Raw genomic sequence first — 22196 nt, forward strand, 5'->3', positions numbered from 1 at the left:
GGGGAAACCAGTACTGTTATCAGAGGAGGACGATGGATGCTGTGAGGGGAAATAAGATGATGAGTGCCCGGCAGTGTGAGGGTTTTCTTTTTAACTGTCCTTTCCTGACATTATTTTTTCTTTTTGTAACAAACATCTAAAACTACTCCCATTGTCTTTTAATCTGTGGTTTTCTAAACTTTTTTTGCTCCAACATCTTAAATATATCTTATACATGGCATATTTGTATACATTGAGATAACACATCTTTTAATTGGTCAAAGTCCACTATGGACCTTCCCGGTTGCTCTGAAATTATTTATTCTGTATAGTTTGCCTCATCTAGAACAAGCTGAACTAAGTTATTCTTTGCATACACATGGTATTCTTTTAGAGTGTCTGTGAGTCTCTTAAGGCTAGTATCTATACCTAATATTCATGTCTATGTGTTTGAGCAGCTTGTACATAGTAGCTACTCAACAAATGGCTGTTCTAACATTACTACTGATGATGTCTGCTGACGCTACTGCACTGAGCAAAGGTCTTTGTATAAAACCTTTCAGTTAATCAGCACATACCCATAGTATACGTTATCACCATGATCCAGAGCCTAGAAAACCAGAGCTTAAGGAAGGCAATGTCACCCTCAAAGCCACCGCCAATTTGCAGTAACTATCATATCCTCCTAGACACTCTTTTAAGGCAAGGGCTCTTCAGTGTTTGACGTTTAATTTTCAGCCACTTTGCAAGTGAGTAAATAAAGCTTTATACTATGTGGGTGAGATGATATAATGCTTAGGTCACAGAAGGGTTAAAGAAGGCTTTGTGAGGTCAGAGCTCTTGGCCCATGTCAAATCTGGTGGCCTTTCTGGCAACCTCCATGGTTCAGAAGGGTGACGTGGGCTTGGCCAGCAGCTTGGGTGGGCTTGAGCTGCAGCTGGGGCATTCTCAGGTCCAGCAATCCTACATGTGGCCAGCTCCTGGTTGCTTTGTAGGTTGAGAAAAGTTCCGGATGGTGCCGATGTCCACTAACATGTTGCCTAATGTGAAAAGAAGACAACAAAATCTATGGGAGAAAGATTGGAAGCTTCTGGAAATGAGCATGATCATTTATGACCAAGAAGAAGTATAGAAAAGCACATTTCTGTAGGACACTAGAGACATGGTGCTTAATCAGCGATATTTTTCCTATTGAACTGCTGATATAGGACCACAGATCCATCCCCAAATGGCTGGAATATTTCAAGCATTCATTCAACACTATGATCTCTGTAGAAAAGTATGCCAGGATGTGTTTCAGGATCCATATCAATACGGCCCTGAAGATCCACAGAAATGGTGTTCTAGTTCTTGGAGATTCTTCTGTGGGATACATCACCACCCGCCAAGTATGTTTACAGCTAAAAAGTAAACCGTGGAAACAGGAAACAGCTGTGGGATAAACGTGATCCTTATGTTTTACTCCCACATTTCACAGGGGTCAAGGTCTTAGTGTGACTTCATGCTTCGTACTCTTAGGAGTTTAGCTGCTCATACTTCTCTTAATTGACAAATTATAGTTGTATATATTTATGAGGTACAAAGTGGTGGTGTGAGTTTTGAGGCAGAAGGGAAAGAGATGAATAGGAGGGTATTCCTAACTACACTTTAGATTGCGATCGCCGGCCAGCTGGCTTGCCTTCATAAACACTTTTCTCATCAATAGCATGGACTGTGATACAGAGAGCTTAGCTTCACGTTAGGAGAGTGTATACAGCACATGGCCAAGGCCAGATTTCAGCAGCTGCATCTTGCTCTTTCTCTGAGTTCTGGTTGGCCAGATTTAGCTGGGCTTTTCCTCTGTTTCCTAATACTACATCAACACCACAGAAAGACCCTTTGACGAATTAAGGTCTTTTAAGGCCAATTCTTCCTTAGATGAGGGGTAGGGCATTAAGTAGATTGTTGAGCAATTGTTCACTCTCATCTCTCCTATGTTATGAAGGGTATTTGGTGATCATTCTAGGTCACAATGTCATAAAAATAAGTGCTCTTTGTCTAGAAAACAAGGGAACTATTACCTTTGGTTGTTAATTTCTTCCATTCTATCCTCTTCCTCCTCTCTTACTTTTTTATGCTGTGTGTTCTTGTTTTTATGTACTAGCTATACATTTGCAATAATTACACATGCAAGTAGTTTCCTAGCTTTGGCTAGCTGAAGTCCAGGTTGGAGAATACTTTAGTAAAGTTTTTTATGTCCATGACGTGTTGACTCTTTAGGTACAGTAGATAAACAACTCAAAGGGCATTCTTATCCTTGAGACTATCTATCTATCTATCTATCTATCTATCTATCTATCTATCTATCTATCTATCTATCATTTATCTCTATCTATAATTTGATTCCTTCAGAAAATGTCTTGTTATATAGTTCTAGTTTGTGTAGAATTCTATGTAGATAATACTGGCCTTAAACTTTCAAAAGTCCTTCTGCCTCTTCTTTTCGAGTATTGGGATTGTTGGTATCTACCACCATACCTGTTACAAAACTCAGTTTGTTACAGACTATGCCTATCTTAGTGTCTCAGGAGAAAACTTCTTGAGAACTTAAAACCTATGGGCTGGGGTGGCTCAGAAGATAATGAGAGCAAGAAACTATAGATAAAGGTGATGGATCAACTGAGAAGATAAATGGGGACCAATGAAGCCTGCAGAGATCAACAACAGCAGGCAATCTTTACCATCCATCAACAAGAGAGAGTGAATGAAGAGTCAGCCTAGAGGAGTCAACTCATGTAAGATGGAATTCTGTTGAGCTCATTCAGAGGAAGCAGGGATCATATATTGGTATTCAGCTATGTTGGGAATACAGTTCTGGAAGATGCTCCACCATCTCTTCTGTTTCCCCACCTTCTGCTGCAATCTGCCACCACACAAACTAAGTGAAGATATCGTAGTTATGATTTGCTTGCTGAGATGGTTGGTGACTGTTCGCTTTTCAGATCCAACTCTTAGCTTTCATTACTGGGTTTAGAATTGTTCTAAAAAGGAGTTACTTTATCATTTATTTATGTCTCTCTGTGTTTTGTATGCACATGTATACAAGTGCCTGAGAAGCCAGAAGAGGATATCAGATCTCCCAGAGCTGAATTTACAGGTGATTGTAAACCACCTGATATGGGTGCTGGGAACTGAATTCCTGTCCCTTGAAAGAGCAGCATATGCTGTTAACCACTGAGCCAACTGTCCAAACCTAAAGATTTTAAAAATATTATGTACATATATAATATTATGTACATATATAATATTTTTGTTATTGGAATATCGGAAAACAGAAAATGCCATTGGATTCCCTGAAACAGGAGCTATAGGTGGTTGTGATCCATGGGAAGTGGGCACTGGGAACTGAGCTTTAACCTCTGTAAGAGCAGTAGATGCTCTCAAACACTGAGCCACCTCTTAGAGACTGGAGAGCCTGGGAATTATAGCCTGCAGGGATTAGTCACTGAGATTCCCAACAAGAAATAAGATCTGAGTGAACAGAGGCTGGGTGCCTACAGCAGTAAACACTATACTCTACAGTGGTCCTGTGAGGGTTCTATGCCCCAGTGTAGGGGAATGCCAGGGCCAGGAAGCAGAATAGGGTGGGTTGGTGAGCAGGAGGAGGGTGGAGGGAACAGGTTTTTGTTTTTGTTTTTGTTTTTTGTTTTCCAGAGGGGAAACCAGGAAAGGAGATATCATTTGAAATTTGAATAAAGAAAATATCTAAGAAAAAAAGAAAAAGAAAAAAAAAAAGAATTCTTTTTGTAAAATCTCCCACTTTTCACTTGCTCACTTTCTAGTCAAGACTGGTGTCCTTCCCTGTCAAAAGACTTCTGTTGATTCTTCTCTTCTGAATTCTGACACTAGCCTGCTACCCAGTACTGTCCTAGATCTTCCCCTTCTTGCCATTACCCGTTGTAGTTTTGTGATAGCGTTTCTTATCCATCTTCTCTGCCTGTCCCCCACAGGCCACCTCAGTAGACATACTAGATAAAGAAGCGCCTGAGTGTTATTTATTTATTTATTTACTTATTTATTTATTTATTTATTGAGACATGTTTTCTCTGTGTAGCCCTGGATATCCTAGAACACATTCTGTAGAGCAGGCTAGCCTTGAACTCAGAGGTCCACCTGCCTCTGTCTCTGGAGTGCTGGGACTAAAGTAGTGTGCCACCACTGCCCAGCTAATACTTGTTTATTTACTTTTGTAGACAGGTTTTCTCTACATAACCCTGGCTGTAATGAAGCCCACTATGCAGAACAGGCTGGCCTCAAACACTTAGAGTTCCATGGGGTTCTGCTTTCCGAGTGCTGGGATTAAAAATGTAAGTCACCACTCCCAGCCCATGCCTGACTGTTTTTTGTCTGTCTGTTTGCTTTTTCAAATCAAGAAGATGTATAAGATATGCAAGATGTGAATGGCCATCTTCAAAATTTTGCATATTAAAATGCTCCGACTTGCTTCATTCTGTTTTTGTGAATACATGGACTTATTTTTGGAGCCAAATGTAATGTCCATAGGTGGAGAGCTGGATCCTTTATCATTACTTCTGGATGCTAAATGTGTGTCTTTGGCAGACGGAAGTTGTTGACAGATTGCTGGAAAGGCAACCAGAGATGACAGAAGTGTGAAATAAATGGTCTTGGGAGCTGAAAATTGATCTTCTGATGTGCCCTCCTTCCCGCTGTTGATCTGTGGTATAATAAGCTGATTTGTCTCTGGTCTTTCCCTTTATTCTGACACAAATGGATTGTTGATACTATTGACAGGAAACAAGAAAACAATTTTAGTTTAATCTTTGGATGGAGAGAGTGTGTGACCTTCATGTCTGAATGAGGAAACCTTTTCCTATTGATCTTCTTTTTGACTTCCAGCAAGCTTTCCCTTTCTCCTCTAAGGTTGATCTGTTGATTTCTTTTGAATGTTGGATGATGTTTATCCCGAACTTTCCTTGGAGTGCATAGTGAATGGACTGACAAAACTTGTTGGAAACATCTCTTTTAAATCTCTAAAGGATTGATCTATCCATGAAACAAACTGCATTTATTTCATAAACTTGCTTTTTTGGTTTCATTTTTAAAAGTTGACCTCATGTAGTAAATACTGAGCCATAAAAAGTTTTCTACCTAGCATATAATTAAATAGGTAATTATAAACACACATTGTATTTTGTACTTGAAGGACATCTCTTCCTCATTCTGGTCTTCTCATTTCCTTAGCTCTCCTCTGTAAAAATCAACTAGTGTTTCTTGTTGCTCATTCACCTTTGCAGAATTATTCCATGTTTATAAAATCAGATTCTGACTCCCACACAAGCGTTCCTAAAAAATGGAACACACTGGGCATGTTGCTTGAACTTCTGACTTATATGACACATGTCATTTTGCAAGCATTCAGGAGGTCCTCTCTCACCCTAGCTTTCCCAAGTAGGTCTATTTTTGATCATTTAAAGCTAACAATGTTGTATTTTTTCATAGGTTAAAATCTGCAACCCTGAAGAGGTGGCATATTAAACTTCCAAGTAACTTAAACTCAGCTATAGATCAGTTTATTGGCAAATTAGATCATTATCTTTCTTATCTGTGGGAAAGGTGTTAATCTTAGACTTTGGGAGAGAAAGATTGCTAGGATGAGATTTGCTGAGAGGAAATTTCCATTTTTTTTCTCCCAATTTGCAGGGTTCTCTTCAAAATGTAAGGAACTGAGAGGGCCAATGAGAGCCATACTTGAACCAATGTAGCAATACCAATATGGTCACCAAAGACAAACACAGCCTATAGGGCCTTGGGAGAGAAGGATGGTCTTAGGAGTACTGTTAAGTGTGGCTGGAAAAATGAAAAAAAAAAATCCAAACACATGAGCGATTTCAAGGGTCTTGTCTGAAGGATCTCAGATATAATCAGCAATGTAGCTGCTTGTTTATTGCAGCATCGGATGAAAGAGGGAACCATTAAACAATGGGCAGGAGACAAGGGCATAAGGGCACATCTGTATCTTGTCTCTTTCTAACTCATCCCTGAATACTGGGTTTACTTAATGTCTATCCTTCCCCGCCCCGTCCTAGCTCCTCCCATGTGCCCTCCCAGTCTCTCTAAAAACATGGCCTCTTCTTTAATTACTGTCAGTACATACATATGCTCCCTGGAGAAAACTGATGCAAGTTCAGCTTCTACACTCACATCTAAAGATGAAGAGCCAGCATCCACAGTTAAGAGAGAACATGACAAGGCTGGGTTTGTTCAATAATGTTAAATGAAGAGCACTGAGCATGTAGAATGTTTCTCCATTTTGATAAAATGCCCTTACTATCTATCCGTTTACTTACAAGGAGATGTACTCAGAAAAAATACTTAGATAAACACATCTACCTGATAGGGTTATGGACGACTGATTTCTCCTTTGCTTACTTGTATTTTCTAATTTTCTCCAGTAAACATGTGTCCATTTTGCAAAAATAATTTTGAAAAATGAAAGCCCAATTTGAAAAATTGAAAAGCATATACAGTGATTTACATGGTTGGTTTCAACTCTGCTCCAACCTTCCTGTTTTGCTGGATGTCCTGCTTAGGCACTTTATGGCAATTTAGTGTGACCCATTAAAGCAGTTGTTAACGTGGCTGAACGATGCTCAAGAAAATGCAACCTCCTGCCTTGAGTTTAGCTCCTGAAGGTTCTGTTCAGCATCATTCTTGCTCCCCCCACCCCCAACTTGGAAAATTCTACTTGTTCCTAATGTTATGCACAGTGGCTTTATAAGGAAATGGAAAATTATAAGATGCTTGTTGAGTTTTGGAACTCATGACTATTTCCATTCTGTGAAACTAAGCTTTTCTCTCGCAGCTCACACTGGTGTGTGTTTCCTTTCATACTAGAGATATAGATGATTTGTAAAGAACCTACCCTTTATTGCTCCAAGGAATGTCGGTGGTGGGCGGTGGCAAGATCCCTAAATTCATGTTTGACTCTGCCGATCCACACAAGGTGGTGGCTATTTTTGTCTTTGTAGCCATCTGAAATCTGAGAATGTAGATGATGGAGGTGACTGTCCACAGCCACGGGTCTCAATTTAAGTCCTTACACAATACCTGCTAAGGAAGCAGGAACAAAAACTATTCCCACTGAAAACTCACAAAACTTCCAATAAAGCAAAGATCTTAGTCAACAAAACTGAAACAAAACCATCAAAAAATGTATGAATGAGTTTCCTGAGAACTGAACTTGCACCGTGAAGGAGCATATTCATTAAATTATAATGCTGGAAACAATTCTAAGATGTCAATGCCTACTATAGTACTTGTTGGTTTCTCTTTTGACAGCCAGTCGATTACAGCTGGTTTTGTCTAGATTTTCCTGCATCTATAACCAGCCAGGGCTTTCTCTGCTTCATGTGGACTCTTAGCTGGCAAATCACATTACTCTCTCGGAGTGATAGCAAAGGTCCAAGTGATAGCAGAGGTTTGTAAGGCCTCTCTAGGTCTAGGCTTGGGGTAGATACAATGCCATTTCAGGCATATTCTGTCGGCTAAAACCAAATTACAAGGCAACTTCAGAGTCAAAAGTTGGGGTCAGACTCTACTTCTTGATAGCATGCAAAGACATATTGCTAAGAGCATGGTCAGGGAAAAGAGAGAACTGAGAACAAACATACATATTTGTGTGTGTGTGTGTGTGTGTGTGTGTGTGTGTGTGTGTATAAAATATTGGCTCTTGTTGGATACCTGGTTTCAGTTCCCTATACCCACATGATGGTTCACAATTTTTCTATAGCTCTAGTTTAAGGAGATCTGACACCATCTTCTGGTCTATGTGGGCACTAGGCATACAGATGGTGCACATACATACATGCAGGTCAAACTCTCATCTAAACAACATAAATCTTTAAACAATGAAAATAAAAGGTTGGTGATTGTCAACAGTGCTGATGACTGTTTTTCTGATCAGAGGGGCCATGCATAAGACCTTTAGTCACTTGATGGTTCAGAGAGGTAACTTAGCCAATGGAAGGTTTTCTTCACAGTATCTCTTGTAGTGTGTAGTGCCTACAGAAGGACAAGTGGAACTGAATAAGATGAAAAAACGGTTTAATTTTCTAGTAAGAACTTTTAGTATAAGTGTGACAGAATTTAAAGCCTAAAATAGTTTTAATTTTTTCTATAACTGTGCTTTAATAAAGTTAAGAAAGTGTTAATAATTGTAGGGCTGACAAGGGACACTGGAAGCTAGAGATACCAGTAACCATATACATGACTTGACTTTTTTAAAATTAAATTTCATTTTTTTACTCATTCACATTATATCTTGCTCAGTGTCCTCATCTAGGTCACCCTCCAAATCCTTTCCTTCTCTCCCTGCTTCTCCTCTGAGCAGTTGGGGCCCCCCCTGGTTATACCCCAACCCTGATACTTCAAGTCTCTGGAAGGCTCGGTACTTCATCTCCCACTGAGGCCAGATAAAGCAGCCCATCTAGAAGAACATATCCCATGTACAGGCAACAGCTTTTGGGATAGCCTCTGCTTCAGTTGTTCAGGACCCACATGAAGACCAAGCTGCGCATCTGCTACATATGAGTGGGGAGGCCTAGGTCCATTCCATGTATGTTCTTTGGTTGGTGGTTCAGACTATGAGAGCCCAAGGGTCCAGGTTAGTTGGCTCTGTTGGTCTTCCTGTGGAGTTCCATTGGGGCCTGTAATCTTTCTTCCTATTCTTTCATAAGAATCCCCAAGCTCCATTCACTTTTTGTGGTTGTCTGTGTCTGAGTCAGCTGCTGGGTAGAGCCTTTCAGAGGACAACATGTTCCTGTTGGCAAGCGTAAGAGAGTATCATTAATAGTGTTAGAGATTGATGCTTGTCCATTGGATGGGTCTCAGTTTGGGTCATTTATTGGTTGGCCATTCCCTCAGTCTCTGCTCCAGCTCCCTTGCCTGCATATCTTATAGACAAGATAAATTTTGGGGTTGAAAGTTTTGTGGGTGGGTTGGTGTTGCTCCACTGGGGTTCCTGCCTGGCTACAGGGGGTGACCCCTACAGATTCTATATCCCCGATGTAGTGAGTTACAGCTAAGGTCACTCCTATTGATTGTTGGCTGCCTCCCTTATCTCAGGTTTCTGTCTCTTCCTGGTGATGCCCCACACCACTTCACCCCTGTGTTTCAGATTTCCATGCATTTTCATGGCCATCTAGCCATCTGTCCTGTCTATCCCTACACCTGATCCTGAATCCCCCGTTCCCCTTTATCCCCCTCCCTTCTAGCTCCCTCCTGCCACCTGCCTCTTATGACTATTGTCTTCCCCTTCTAAGTGAGATTCGGGCTTCCTTGCTTAGACTTTCCTTTTTGTTTAGCTTCTTTGGGTCTGGGGAGTGTAATATGGTACTTATATTTTATGATTAATACACACTTATAAGTGATACATTTCATTCATGTCCTTTTAGTACTGAGTTAACCTCACTTAGGATAATATTCTCAAGTTCCACCCATTTGCCTGCAAAATTCATGATGTCTTTGTTTTTAATTGCTGGATAGCATTCCATTATGTAGACATATCACCCTTTCTTTATCCATTCTTCGGCTGAGGGACATCTAGGTTGTTTCCAGTTTCTGGCTGTTACAAATAAAGCCATTATGAACATAGTTGAACAAGTGTCTTTTCTGGGATGATGCAGCATCTTTGGGGTATATGCCCTGGAGTGGTATATCTGGATATCTGAGTCTTGTGGTCAAACAATTTTCTGTTTTCTGAGAAACTGACATGCCTTGACCTTTTTTTTTTTTTTTAAGAACCTCACATCCAAATGTATACAATTAAAAATGATGCCTATATTACATAAAAAAGTTAAGATATTTTGGCAAATATTTATTTTTGCATCTTATCTGCAAACATAAATTATGCTCTTTTTAGTTTAAGAAGTAATTGAATTCTCTTAAACACATTAAGTATTTCTTTTCCAAACTTGCATCTAGATTTATTATTTAATGCTAAGATTTCATTGTGGACTAATTACTATTTCTGTTTTTGATCTTTGTTATTTTTCTTACTTTATTTTCTTATGTTTACTATAGTTCTCCTTGGCAAGCTTCCTGAACCACATTTTTTTAAGGTAAAAATATATCTGTATGGTATAAAATTTATTTTTGTATATTATATCTCTTATCATGTTAAAGATACTTTCCTAAGATTTATTTTTCTAATTCACTAAGTCTTTCTTCAGCTGTACCTAGTCTTCAATATAGCTAGTTTTTTTTTCATTCAATACTTTATTTTTCAATTTTGATTTTCCTATTTGGCCAAAAAACATCCTGGAAATGGCACATTGAGTAGTCTCTGTGGCATGCACAATTCCTGCTGAATTGTGGTTGGGGAGCAACAGTCCTTGTTTAATCTTATCTGCTTTTTGATGACGCTGCTGCCAGGGTGGATGACTGGCTGTAGAATTAGAGTTTATCTGTCAGACTGCTAGATCACAGCCTTCAGCTTTCCAGCTGCATTTTCCTTTGATGTTTAATAGCATTGATGACAAGGCTCTGTTGTGATCATCTCTGAATTGACTTACCACTTAAGGAAGGCTACACTCAATTTCTTTTTTCTTTCCCCTTGCCCAGCTCTTAAATCTTTCACACATCCCTACCCATGTAACTTCATATCCTTTTTCATAATCTCCCCAAACCAAACCAGACCAACCCAAACTAAACCAAACCAAAGTTCAAAATGAAAACAAACAACCAAAATCAGAAAACAACAATCACCACCAAAACAAACCAAAAATCACACAAACAAAACAAAACAAAACAAAACATGCATTCTGTTTTGTGTTGGTCAGCTACATCAGGGCTTGAGCCTATCCTGGAGTACAGTTGATATCCTTCATGTTGTTCTATTGAAAAAAAAAACTGATGTTCCTTCTCCTAATGGGTATTAATCACAAAAACCTTCATGGTTATTAGTAGGACTTCACATCCACTTCTCTTCTCCATGCTGGAATTTTGTCTGGCTTGAGCTTGTACAGGTCTTGTGTGTGCTGTCACAGCTATTCCCTTTAAACATGATAATTCAAGTTTCATTTAAAAATAAGAGGGCATACTAGTATGTACCTTTAATCACAGCACGTGGGAGCCAGAAGAGGTGGACCTCTGTGTGTCTGGCCCAGCTTGATCTACATCTCAAGCTCAAGCCAGTAAGGGCTACACAGCAAGGTACTGTCTCAAATAAAGAAACAAACACCTCCACCCATACCCTGAAAAAACACACAATAAAAAGCAAAACAAAAACCTGTGGTTTTTATAGTGTCTTTGACTCCTTTTCCAGAATGGTCTTGAGCCTTGGGGAGGGTGTGTCATCGAAATGCTCCGTTAATTACTGAAGACTGATTCTTTCCACTTTAACCACTTGTGATTTTTTTCATTACCAGTTGTCCATATGCACAAGGGAACTTCTCTCATGAGGTCTGAGAGTTGGGCTTATGTATGAATATAAACAGATATATACTAATTTAGAGGGCAGGTTGATACTATGTCTGTTTAGCAAAATACTAGTAGTAGATTTGCTCCTGGGGCCTAGGAACTCCCCAATGATGGGTTCTTGGCCAGATTTACAATTCCAGTCATGTATTCCCTTCTGTGGAGCAGGCTTTAAATCAGAAGCTATGAACCTAACTCTTAATCTTCTAGCTTAATACATTAAAAAAGCATTCCAGTTAATAAAAGTTGTATAGCTATTTTTGACTGCTATAACTTATACAATTTGTTATCTTTACAATTTTATGTGTTTTCTTGTATACCTTCAAATATATCATTCTAAGACCGAATCCAGAAGTTTCTCTGGGATACCAAGCAAGCAAGAATATCTTGTGAAGATAGAGAAGAAAGAAACTACAAACCTGGAAACCTGGAACCCAGAACCCCTCCAACATTTCATGATAAACTGTAGAGGGTCCAAAAGCCAATAAAGTGACTGTGTTTTCTATCAAGACAACGAATGTTTTTTCTGTCATTAGAAAACAAGTACTTAAATCAAGGCTAACTTTGGTTATTGAAAGAGAAAAATTAAATTTATACTTTTTGTATACTAGGAATTATTGCCCATGAAATATTAAAACATAATCTACTCAAAGGCTTTGAAATTAAAGGAAGAATTACTTTAAGGAAAGTGTGACCAACTACAGTGAATGCTGATGAGGACTGGACACAGATGGAATGAAATGCCACTTAACTCCAGTGGACTCATTTAAGTAGACAGAAAAAGGCATGGTTCGAATAGAGACAAAAGTGGGGGATGAGGGCTGACAAAAAGAAAAAAGACAAAGAAAACTCAGTGGCAGTGTCACTTTGAGGACTCCTGCTACAAAGAAAAGCATAGAAATTTGGAGAGGTTGGAAGGAAATTTGAAAGTTTTTCTTTAACACTGCAATGCAGAGGAGAACAGGGATTACTGAAGACTATATGGGGACGCTGCTCATGAAATGTCTTACTTTTAGATTGGACCAAATCCATCATGACAGGAAGTCAGTAGGTGCCAGCTCAGGGTTTTCTGATATGTCTATGTTCTCAATGAGATGGAAATGGAACTCATCAGCTGGAGTGAAGTATAGGAAAGGGTTGGCCATTACAAAAGCAGGAATGTAAGTTTGAAGATTATGAGAACAGCTGAGCAATGTCGAAGGACCACAGAACTCTGTTAATGGGCATTTCCCCTATAGGAGCAGCCATCAATGGCAGAGGTGAGTCTGAAGTTTGGATTTTTTTTCCAGACAACTGCGGAAAATTGTAGACACGGGGAAACTGAGGAATGCTGAAAGAGGAGTCCTAATGATGGTGTGAACTTCAACTTGGGTAGTGAGGAAACTGGTTAGAAGGTAACGAATGTACTGATAACAGTATATCTTAGTGTGTGATGTGGTGTCCAGGGAACTGGAGTAGAGAGAAACACAACAGGAGAAAATCCTGTGACCAGAGCCACAGGCCACAGGGCAGAGAAAGGCTCAGAGGGTGAGGACGAGTTGGGACCAGGAGACAGTGGAAAAGAGAAAGATGGCCATCTGCATTCTGAATGCTGCAAGAAATGTACTGGGATGGTGGGAGGGGCCTGTGTGTGCCTGGTGACTGAGAGAGGGAGGGATACTGACGAGAAACCACAAAATTCAGATCGCTGAGAGGGATGGAGGAAACCATAACCTAAGTAGAAATATTACAACAAACTACAAGAGGAGGAAACACATTAGTAAAGATAAAATCTGATATTAAATAGAGCAAATACAAAAACAGAGTAGATAGGATTAAAGAAACATAAGGATAAGTTCTATGTGTACTTATAACACACATTATTTTTCCCAAATATAATAAGGAAAAAAGAGAAAGAAAATGTACAAGAACTAAAAAAAAAAAAAAAAAAAAAAAAAAAAAAAAAAAAAAAAAAAAAAAAAAAAATGCACGTATGAATGAACCTAGAATATAACCAAACCTCAATAAGGATGTACTTTGCATAGTTCTCTGGCAGTTATCTAGTGGCAACCCATGATTTCTTAGCAAAGTAGCAACCAAAACTGACTACCAAGGAAGTAGAAAACCTGCACAGATTATCATGCAGGTGTATAAAACAAAAAAGCCAGTGGACTCCATTGTTTTACAGCAGGCTTTTATTTTTCAGACTTTCAATAAGAATCAATTTCTACACTGTTCAAATAATTTCAATTATAAAAAAATGAGGAAAGTTCACAGATTCACTTGAATGAAGCTAGCATCATCTTAATTAAAACACTTAGTGATAGTTTGGGAAGGAGAAACTATGAAAAAATTTTGCTTATAAAAACCATGGGAATTTTCTAAATAAAATATTACTAAGGATGTTTTTTTGAGTGAGTAGAACATAACTGGATTTTCAGAAAACGTCTTATTGTTTCTCCACTATGGTGATAAAATTTGTCTTTACTCTGAGTAACTTCACAGCTCTTTTTCATGATAAAAATTCCTCATGTCACTTATAACTCTCCAGGATAATCTAATTTTATGATCAAAATTTTGAGAACCAAGTCCTGAGATAACACCCAGATGACAATGTACATACTTTATATAAAGTTGAAGGGTTTCATTTAGCTTGACTCAGCATTAGAAACAAAACCAAACCTCATCAGTCCTCTAAACAGTCCCAGAAATTAGCTTGTGCTAAACACTATACACACACACACACACACACACACACACACGCACACACACACACACATACACACACACACACATACACACACACACACACGTATATACACACACACACATAAATATACAAAAACACACCAACACACAGACATTGTGGTAGTTTGAATATGCTTGGCCCAGGGAGTGGCACTATTAGGAGGTGTGGCCTTGTTGGATGAAGTATATCACTGTGACGGTGGGTTTTAAGATCCTTCTCCTAGCTATCTGGAAATCAGTCTTCTCCTCTTAGCCTTCAGAGCAAGATGCAGGACTCTCAGAACCTCCAAGACCATGCCTGCCTGGATGCTGCCATGCTTCCTGCCTTGATGATAATGGACTGAACCTCTGAAACCTGGAAGCCAGCCTCAATTAAATATTGTCCTTTGTAAGAGTTGCTTTGGTCATGGTTTCTTTTCACAGCCATGGAGAGCCTAAGATAGACATACACACATATGTACACACACACTTTCAGCAGAAAGATCCAGGTGTGTGTGATAATCAAAATACTAAACTTCTTAAGCTAGCTCCAGACAGCTGCCAGGGAGGGTGGGCTTCTATTTTTCTGCCTCCTAATTCCCTGTCTTCTCCTCAGTCATCTCTACTCCGATGCCGTGAGCACTTTGACCAGATTCTCACTTCTTCAGGGTGATGAGACCCCCTTCTCATTGTGGCCTCAAAGTATCAGGCATATTTATGAGAACTATAGGAGTCTATTTTTCTAATAATGTCCTTAAGATGCTTGCTGCAACAACAGATAACTGTTTCAGTTTGCAGCTATTTATATTATAATTTCCATTAGAACAAGAACTTCCCTTGCTCTACCATTCCTGAGTGAAAGGCATGCAAAGAAGTATTGGCTTTGGAGGGTCATTTGTCACACTGTCCTCATTGAGGACATCTATTGAACGTGACCAGTTTTTAAAACAAAACCCAGTTTTATTTTGGTGGTAAACTAGATGGAACCAGTTCACAGAGGAACTAGTGAACACTACACAATTATCAACAAGAATAGATGGTGAATAGAAGCATAACTAATGCTAGGGATAATTGAGCATGTTACATAGTTGGTTGTTGAGTAGGCTACATCATTAATGTAAGAGGAAAGATGAGGCAGAGTTCTGAGGGGCGATAGTTGGACACAAGTGCTAAGAGGGGGAAATGGGGAAAGTAGGAAGGGATTTAATCAGTGAGGAAGAAGATATATATATATATATATATATATATATATATATATGTATATATATATATATATGGAGAGAGAGGAATAAGTAATACAGGAAAAATCAATAGGGAAACATTTCATGTTTATTTAAAATATACTATAATACAAATATCTGTGTAAACATAAATACATTATATATAACTTACATTATATATGAAGTATTTATGTGAAGATTTGCTTCGTGAGGTGATAATGATTTCCACAAGTGTCATAGAATATCCAACAAAACCCCTAGTACCAGGCCTAGGAAACTTCCTTTGAGTTGCTGGCCAGAAGAGTTGAGAATACTCCCAAAACAATGCAGGCCATTGCCATTGCCCTTGGTTGCCTTCTAGAACTCGGTAATACCCCACTGCTGAAGATAGCACACACTTCAGACACAAGACTTGGGAGGAACTGAGCTGGAGTTGACTTGATGCCTTTTCCCTGAGGACTAGCTCTTATAGTGTCTGAAGGTACTATGCAATTTGTCAAAGGAGAAAAGCAATCAATAATTTTACCTAGTTTTAAAGCTTACTAGCATGGTAAGATCACCAACTATACAGTAGTGGCACTTATATCTTGGGGACAGTCAATAGATGTCTAATTGGCTCTAGGGCCTGCTTGAAAGGAAGGAACTCATGCTGGGTATTTTAAACCTAGCTAACGACTAGTAGTTGATGAGGTCATAGACCTGAGAAGTGAACCTACTACTACACTTTCCCAAATCAGTACAATTCCTAATTGCATTCTAAAGAATTTATCCTTATTCACATAGATAAGAATAGCTTTTATCCTTCACCAAAGAAGTTTCTTTTTTGCCACAAAAGCATTACAGAAAATCCCAATTGGTCCAAATGCAGAGAACACCTGATTATTGGAGCACCCAATCCTAATTAATGGTTAATACATCTATAGCACAACCTCTATACTTAAAGTTCAGGAAATCTCTTAGAGGAGGGACAGAAAGATTGTACCAGAGAATCAGGATGTGTGCTGCGAGATAGTGTCTTCTATATGACAAGGAAGTACACCCATGAAAGATCCACAGTATGATCACCTAAACAAGACCTGCACAAAACAATAACAGTAGACATACCAGCACAGATGGGGATATCTCACAAGGTCCCACCCCAAGTTGAAGAGCCACAGGCAACTAATGATTTTTAATGAAGGAGAGAGAGAGAGAAAGAGAGAGAGAGAGAGAGAGAGAGAGAGAGAGAGAGAGAGAGAGAGAGAGAGAGAGAGACTGAGAGAGAGAATGAATCAATCAGTCTTTTCCAGGATGAGCTCTCTGATTAGATCCCTAGATCTCTAAACATACACACATATGAGAAACACCAAATGGGCTAAGCAGGTGTGTGTGTGTGTGTGTGTGTGTGTGTGTGTGTTGCAATTAAAGAAAAAGAAGTCATGAATCTTGGGGGAGAGGACACAGGAGGAGTTAGATTGAAGAGCAGAAAGGGTAGAAATGTTATAAATATAGTACCTATAATAAAATCCTTTGAAATGTGGGGCAAAATACAAAAGAAATAGATCTCTGGGGAACCATGGTAACTAGGGAAGCCTCTGAGAAAGTAAGGCTTTTAAAAAACCATGTGATTGATTTTATGCCAGAAAAGTGTTTTCAGTCTCTTCTGTCAAGTGCACTTCAGTGCTTGTCCTCATAGTGCTTGTTTTGCATGGGGCTATGGGTTGGCAGCCATAGAATTGCAGGGAAGTAGATAGCACTACTGGAGGTTGCCAATAGATGGAGCTGTAGATTTTTAGAAATTCTGACTGAGCATTCTTTACTATGAAACAAAGGTTTCAATACCACAGCCTAGCTTTTTTGTTTCAATTAGTACCTCTTGGGATGTATATCAACCTTAATAAAAATCAGTAGAAAATAAACTCCTAGGTATGAAATTCATTTCTTTAAGTCACTTCATTTTAAGGACAAGTCTTGCATCTTTTTTTCTTTCTTATTTTTTATGTTTCTAATGTAAGGAAAATGTAAAGATCTAGAAAATAACCTTCTACCCAATCAAATAAATATGAGCACTGTTGCCACTGAAGAGGAGAGTGTCACTGAGTGATGAAAGAACAACACTATCATCATGGTACCTGTGCTTTTATTTAAAATGCTGGCCGCTTGCACGGGCCTCTGGGATACGGGACTGATGTAATTTTTTGGTAGAATTTTGTATTGTCTCAAGGCTCACATGATTAATACAGCTCAGGCTGAACAGATATCAGGTGGCGATGCTGTTGATGACTAGGCAGCTTAGAATTAGAGAAAGCTAGGTCTTCCAGTGTCTGAGCTTTTGACAGATGATCCCTGACCAAGCTGAGTCCACTGAGAGATGCTAATGACCTATTGCAGAATAGCCAACTCTAATAACTGTCACATAGTAAATGACTCACGTGTTTCCACGTTGAAGGTGTTCCTGCATTTTCCTTATGAGCTGGGTAGGACTTCTGTTCACTGTCTTCAGTGGGAGCTTGTCACCTATTTTTTGAGTCAAACTGGTCTTATAGATACTACCTCAGACCCAGTTCTTTTGGTTTGGAAGGAGGCCACACTCTTGAAAAATAACCAAGTTATTAACAACAAGAATAATATCTTAAGAGTGGCTTTGGGTACTAAATTGAACATCTTCCCCATAACCCTTTCTGTTATCTTTACTCACCATCTGAGAATTTAAATGTCACATTCTGGAGCCTGAGGCTTTATGTTGGATATCCAGGCCACAAAGGTTATAATCTATAAAAATCTTATTGATCACAGAAGTAGGAAATACTGAACTACCAGAAATACAGAGCTAGTTTTCTGCAAGCTTCTCTCAGCATGTTTATATCAACTAACTAATAATATGACCTTGTTCAATATGCCTGTTCTCTTATATAATGTATATTGTTGATCTATTCACAATGAACTCTTGGCCAACAGCTCTAGACCTTATACTAGCATGGTGTCTAACATAAATACGTTTTCCGAGAAGGCCTACCTTTATCCTTACAGCTAGGAACACTGCCTGCAGCAGAATGTTTGGGTACCGTCCTAAGATAGAGGATTAGAAACCCAAAGAATAAAAGTGGTCAGGATGAGCCACTCACTAGTTCTGGAAAGCATGTTTGTCTGGGGCAAGAAGGTCAAAACCAGGGAGTTAGAGCACAAGCCTGAGAGACTAGGAGTCAGACAGACTCCCGGTTAGGTAGACAGATGAGGGACCATGGCTAGGTAAGGAAAGTGGAGAATTTCCAAGAGGACTAGCTTTTTTCCTCACCCTCCAGACTTGAAGTCAAAGCCTTGCAGTTTCCAACAAAGGCTTTTGTCTCTGGTGGGTGGGCTCAACGGGATCAAGACCAGATCAGGGCATGCCACTCAACAGCCATGGGCCAATCAACCATCTCATCTTTCTTCAAACTGACCATCCCTCGATTAGGGGAGCAGCTCTTCAGAGGTCTCTTGAGGAGAGATTGTGTCTTTTGGCCTTTCTAGTCCCACCTCTGATTCCTGTGTGTGTGTCTCCCTCCCAGCTCCACCCACCCCCACATACCTTTCTACAGCTGATTCTGTCTGCTGCTGTCTCCCTCCCAGCCCCACACCCACATACCTTTCTACAGCTGATTCTGTCTGCTGTTGTTTGCAGCATTAGAGATTTCTCTGTTGCTACCTTTCATACCCCAGATTTTCCCTGCCTTATAATTCTTTAAATGGCAGAGAAGATGAACCCAATCAAGATAACCTAGAGTGCTAGCATGTATTATGTGGCTATTCTTACCTCAGCTGAAAACACGTGGATCAATTGATTCAAATGCTTGGCCTCTTTGCAAACAGCCATACAGAGTTCATGCAGATCCTGGATTTGTTTGTTTAGAGGGGTCTTATTGTGTAGCCCTGGATGGCCTGAAACTCACACTGTTTAACAAACTGGACTCCAACTCACAGATACCCATCTGCCTCTGCCTTCCAAGTTTCTGCTGGTTTAAAGATGTGTACCACCATGCCTGGCTCAAATGCTGTTTTCATTCTGGGGTTACTAATACATTTAACAAGCACATAACTTGAAATATATTGCATGAGTGGCATCTGTGGATAATGAAGGCTGTTACAGTATTCTGTGTAGGCTGGGGATTTTGTAGTTTTAGTTTTAGAGCAGTGTCAAGACAAGCTGTTAATGTTATTCGCTTCTTTTCTGAAACTAGTGTGATGGCTGGGACTCTGGTGGATTGGGAATAGGTGGATTGGGAATAGGTTATACACTGTTCCAGGACACAATGAGGAAAAGAACTAAGGTTCCCAAGACCTGGTCCAGGCTTTCTCAGTAGGGTCAGGTGACTTCCATGATCCTGGAGCCTTTGGGTGTTTCCCCTGTTTGGAATCCATAAAGAAGGCACCAGCATTGTGTTGGGTACACAGAAACCATCCATTTATACTCTGAGTTTAGTTCATGGATCCTTTGGAATTTAAAATGTGAATTGCTCCCTTTAAAAGTGCAAGCAATAAGACACTGAGCAAAAGGAGGGATTAATCAAGTATGTGAGTGTTCATTAATAAGTCCTATGAGGTAGCCGAGAGGTAACTAAGCTCAGACACAGAGCTGGCTGGGGACTCTCACTTAGTAACACAGGCAAGGCAGGAGGACTCCCTAGGAGTCAAACCAGCTCAAAGAGAAACTTGCTCCAGGGCCTCTGCATTCCCACCTTGGAGGAAGCCTCTCTGCCAGAAAGTGACTAAGACAGAAAGAAGCCAAAGGGAAAAACCTTTCTTATCAAAGCCCAAGAACTCTGTCTTGTGGGTAACATCTTTTGCATAAGCCCCTCTGGGATTTCCTTTCCAGCTTGATCCGCTGCGGATCACACTGAATTTCTGTTTGATTTTTACTCTCTTTTCTTTTATGGGGCTTGCCCTCTTTTGTTCTTAGCTTCTCTTTTTGACATCTACACCTTTTTCATGTTTGATTATCCAGTGTTTGAGTTTTCTCCTCTGTTCTGTGGAGAAAAACAAATACTTCTATGGCAGGGAATTCTGTGATTCATTTTCTTAGTTATTTTGAAAGTTATTTTTCTATTGAGGTCAAGAAATGTATGTGTGGTATACATTTTAAAATGCTTAGTTTCTGTAGAAGAGAATATTAACCATTCTTGCCAAGGGATAGTTCTGTACCCAACAGCTATTGTAGCAGCTAGACTAACCATGTGCACTGCTGTATCTGCTGCCCTTGAAACACACATGAATAACATTTATTTCTCCTCATGGATAAGGAATTACATTGCTAACTGGGAATTGCAGTCTTCTCTTAGGGAATCTCGGTCTCAATAAAATAATTAAATAATGGATTTAAACAGAAGCTCAAGAATAATTTTATTGAGTTTAAAAGAAAAACAAATAAAGCAAGCTATAAATCTTATCAACTTCCCAGAGAAGAATAATGGAGGAGAGAAAGAACAAAGGTACACAATTGGAGGTCAGGCACATGGTAGACAAGCATCCACATGATGGGTAGGGGATGCTTTGAGAAAGCGCAAGAAAGCTCAAATTTCAATACCAGAAATTGCGTTCTTGGGTTCTCCCAGCATCCAAAAGATAGAGCAACAACAAGAACAAAACAAAACAACAAAACAACCAAAAATACAATAGCAAAACAAACAAACAAAGGGAAGAAAAAAGAAAGAAAGAAAGAAAGAAAGAAAGGAAGGAAGGAAGGAAGAAAGGAAGGAAGAAAGGAAAGAAGTAAGAAAGAAATGAGAAAAGGAAAGGGAGATTGCTCAGAAAGATGAGCAGACCCAGCCAAACCTCATGGTGCTGGGCTTCTAGAAACTATAGTGGGAAGGAATTTTGGGAAGGACAAACACTGTATCTCATTAAAAGAAAAATCAAACCTATTTATCTTATGTTAGGGTGAACCTGTCTTCCTAGTCCATTAGTGAGGCCACTGACTTTGTCCAAACGGAGTGTTACGTCCCCACCAGGCTAGAGATCCTCTTCTCTTGACCAAGGACTTTACCTTAGTGAGTAATTGTTACTGTGTCTATCACAACATAGTCTATTATAGATAGTACCAATGTAAGAAGCTTTGAAAAGAGAAAGCAGTATGGGATGATCTGGTTAGTTTTGTCAATTTGATGCAAACCTAGACATAACCGAGAGTGTCAGCTGAGGAATTACCTGCATGAAATTGGCTGTGGGCATGTCTGTCTGTGGGGGCACATTTTATTGGTTGATCATTGATGTAGGTGGGACTAGCTCATTATGGGCAGGTGGTCCTGGCTGAAGACCAGTGAGTAAAAAAGCCTACCAAGCAAGCCAGTAAGTATTGGTCTTCCACAGTTTCTGCTTCAATTCCTGCTTCCAGATTTCTGTCTCGATTTCCAGGAATAATGGATTGTAACCTGTGAGCCAAACAAATCCTTTCTTCCTGTAGGCTGGTCTTTGTCAGTGGTTTATCACAGCAACAGAAAGCAAACTAGAACACAAGGCAAATGTTTCTAAACCATCTTAGACCAGAATTCCATATGATACCAGTCTAGGTACAATTCACTTCACTTTGTGCCAAATTAGATTTTTTTAAATATTTATTTTATTTAGTGCATCATTGGTTTTAAAGACTAACAGAAAGTCACCTTCCCAGTATTTGATAATTTGTTCTATGCTTTAAATATAGTTTTTTTTTATCTAAAAGTTTGAATCTAAGTTTGTTGAAGAGATTGTGAAAAGCCCAAAGCAGCTGAAAAGAGACAAGGAAACCACCCACATTATTTCCTCAGAGATGATCACCGTTAGCACCTATTTTATAGTTAACATGTTATTTCTCTAGAAATTACC

The 22196-nt window shown here is 39.4% G+C and overlaps 1 long non-coding RNA gene across 1 annotated transcript; it reads left to right on the plus strand.

The window, feature by feature from the left end:
- The first annotated feature begins 833 nt into the window (after positions 1-833).
- LOC116092373 lies at positions 834-11968 on the plus strand. The gene is made up of 3 exons (XR_004119229.1): positions 834-1367; positions 10060-10097; positions 11796-11968. It is a non-coding gene; the product is annotated as an uncharacterized LOC116092373 (long non-coding RNA).
- The last annotated feature ends 10228 nt before the right edge of the window (positions 11969-22196 follow it).

The sequence above is a fragment of the Mastomys coucha genome, unplaced genomic scaffold (genome assembly GCF_008632895.1).
Source record: "Mastomys coucha isolate ucsf_1 unplaced genomic scaffold, UCSF_Mcou_1 pScaffold15, whole genome shotgun sequence".
In the NCBI taxonomy this organism is placed as follows: Eukaryota; Metazoa; Chordata; class Mammalia; order Rodentia; family Muridae; genus Mastomys; species Mastomys coucha.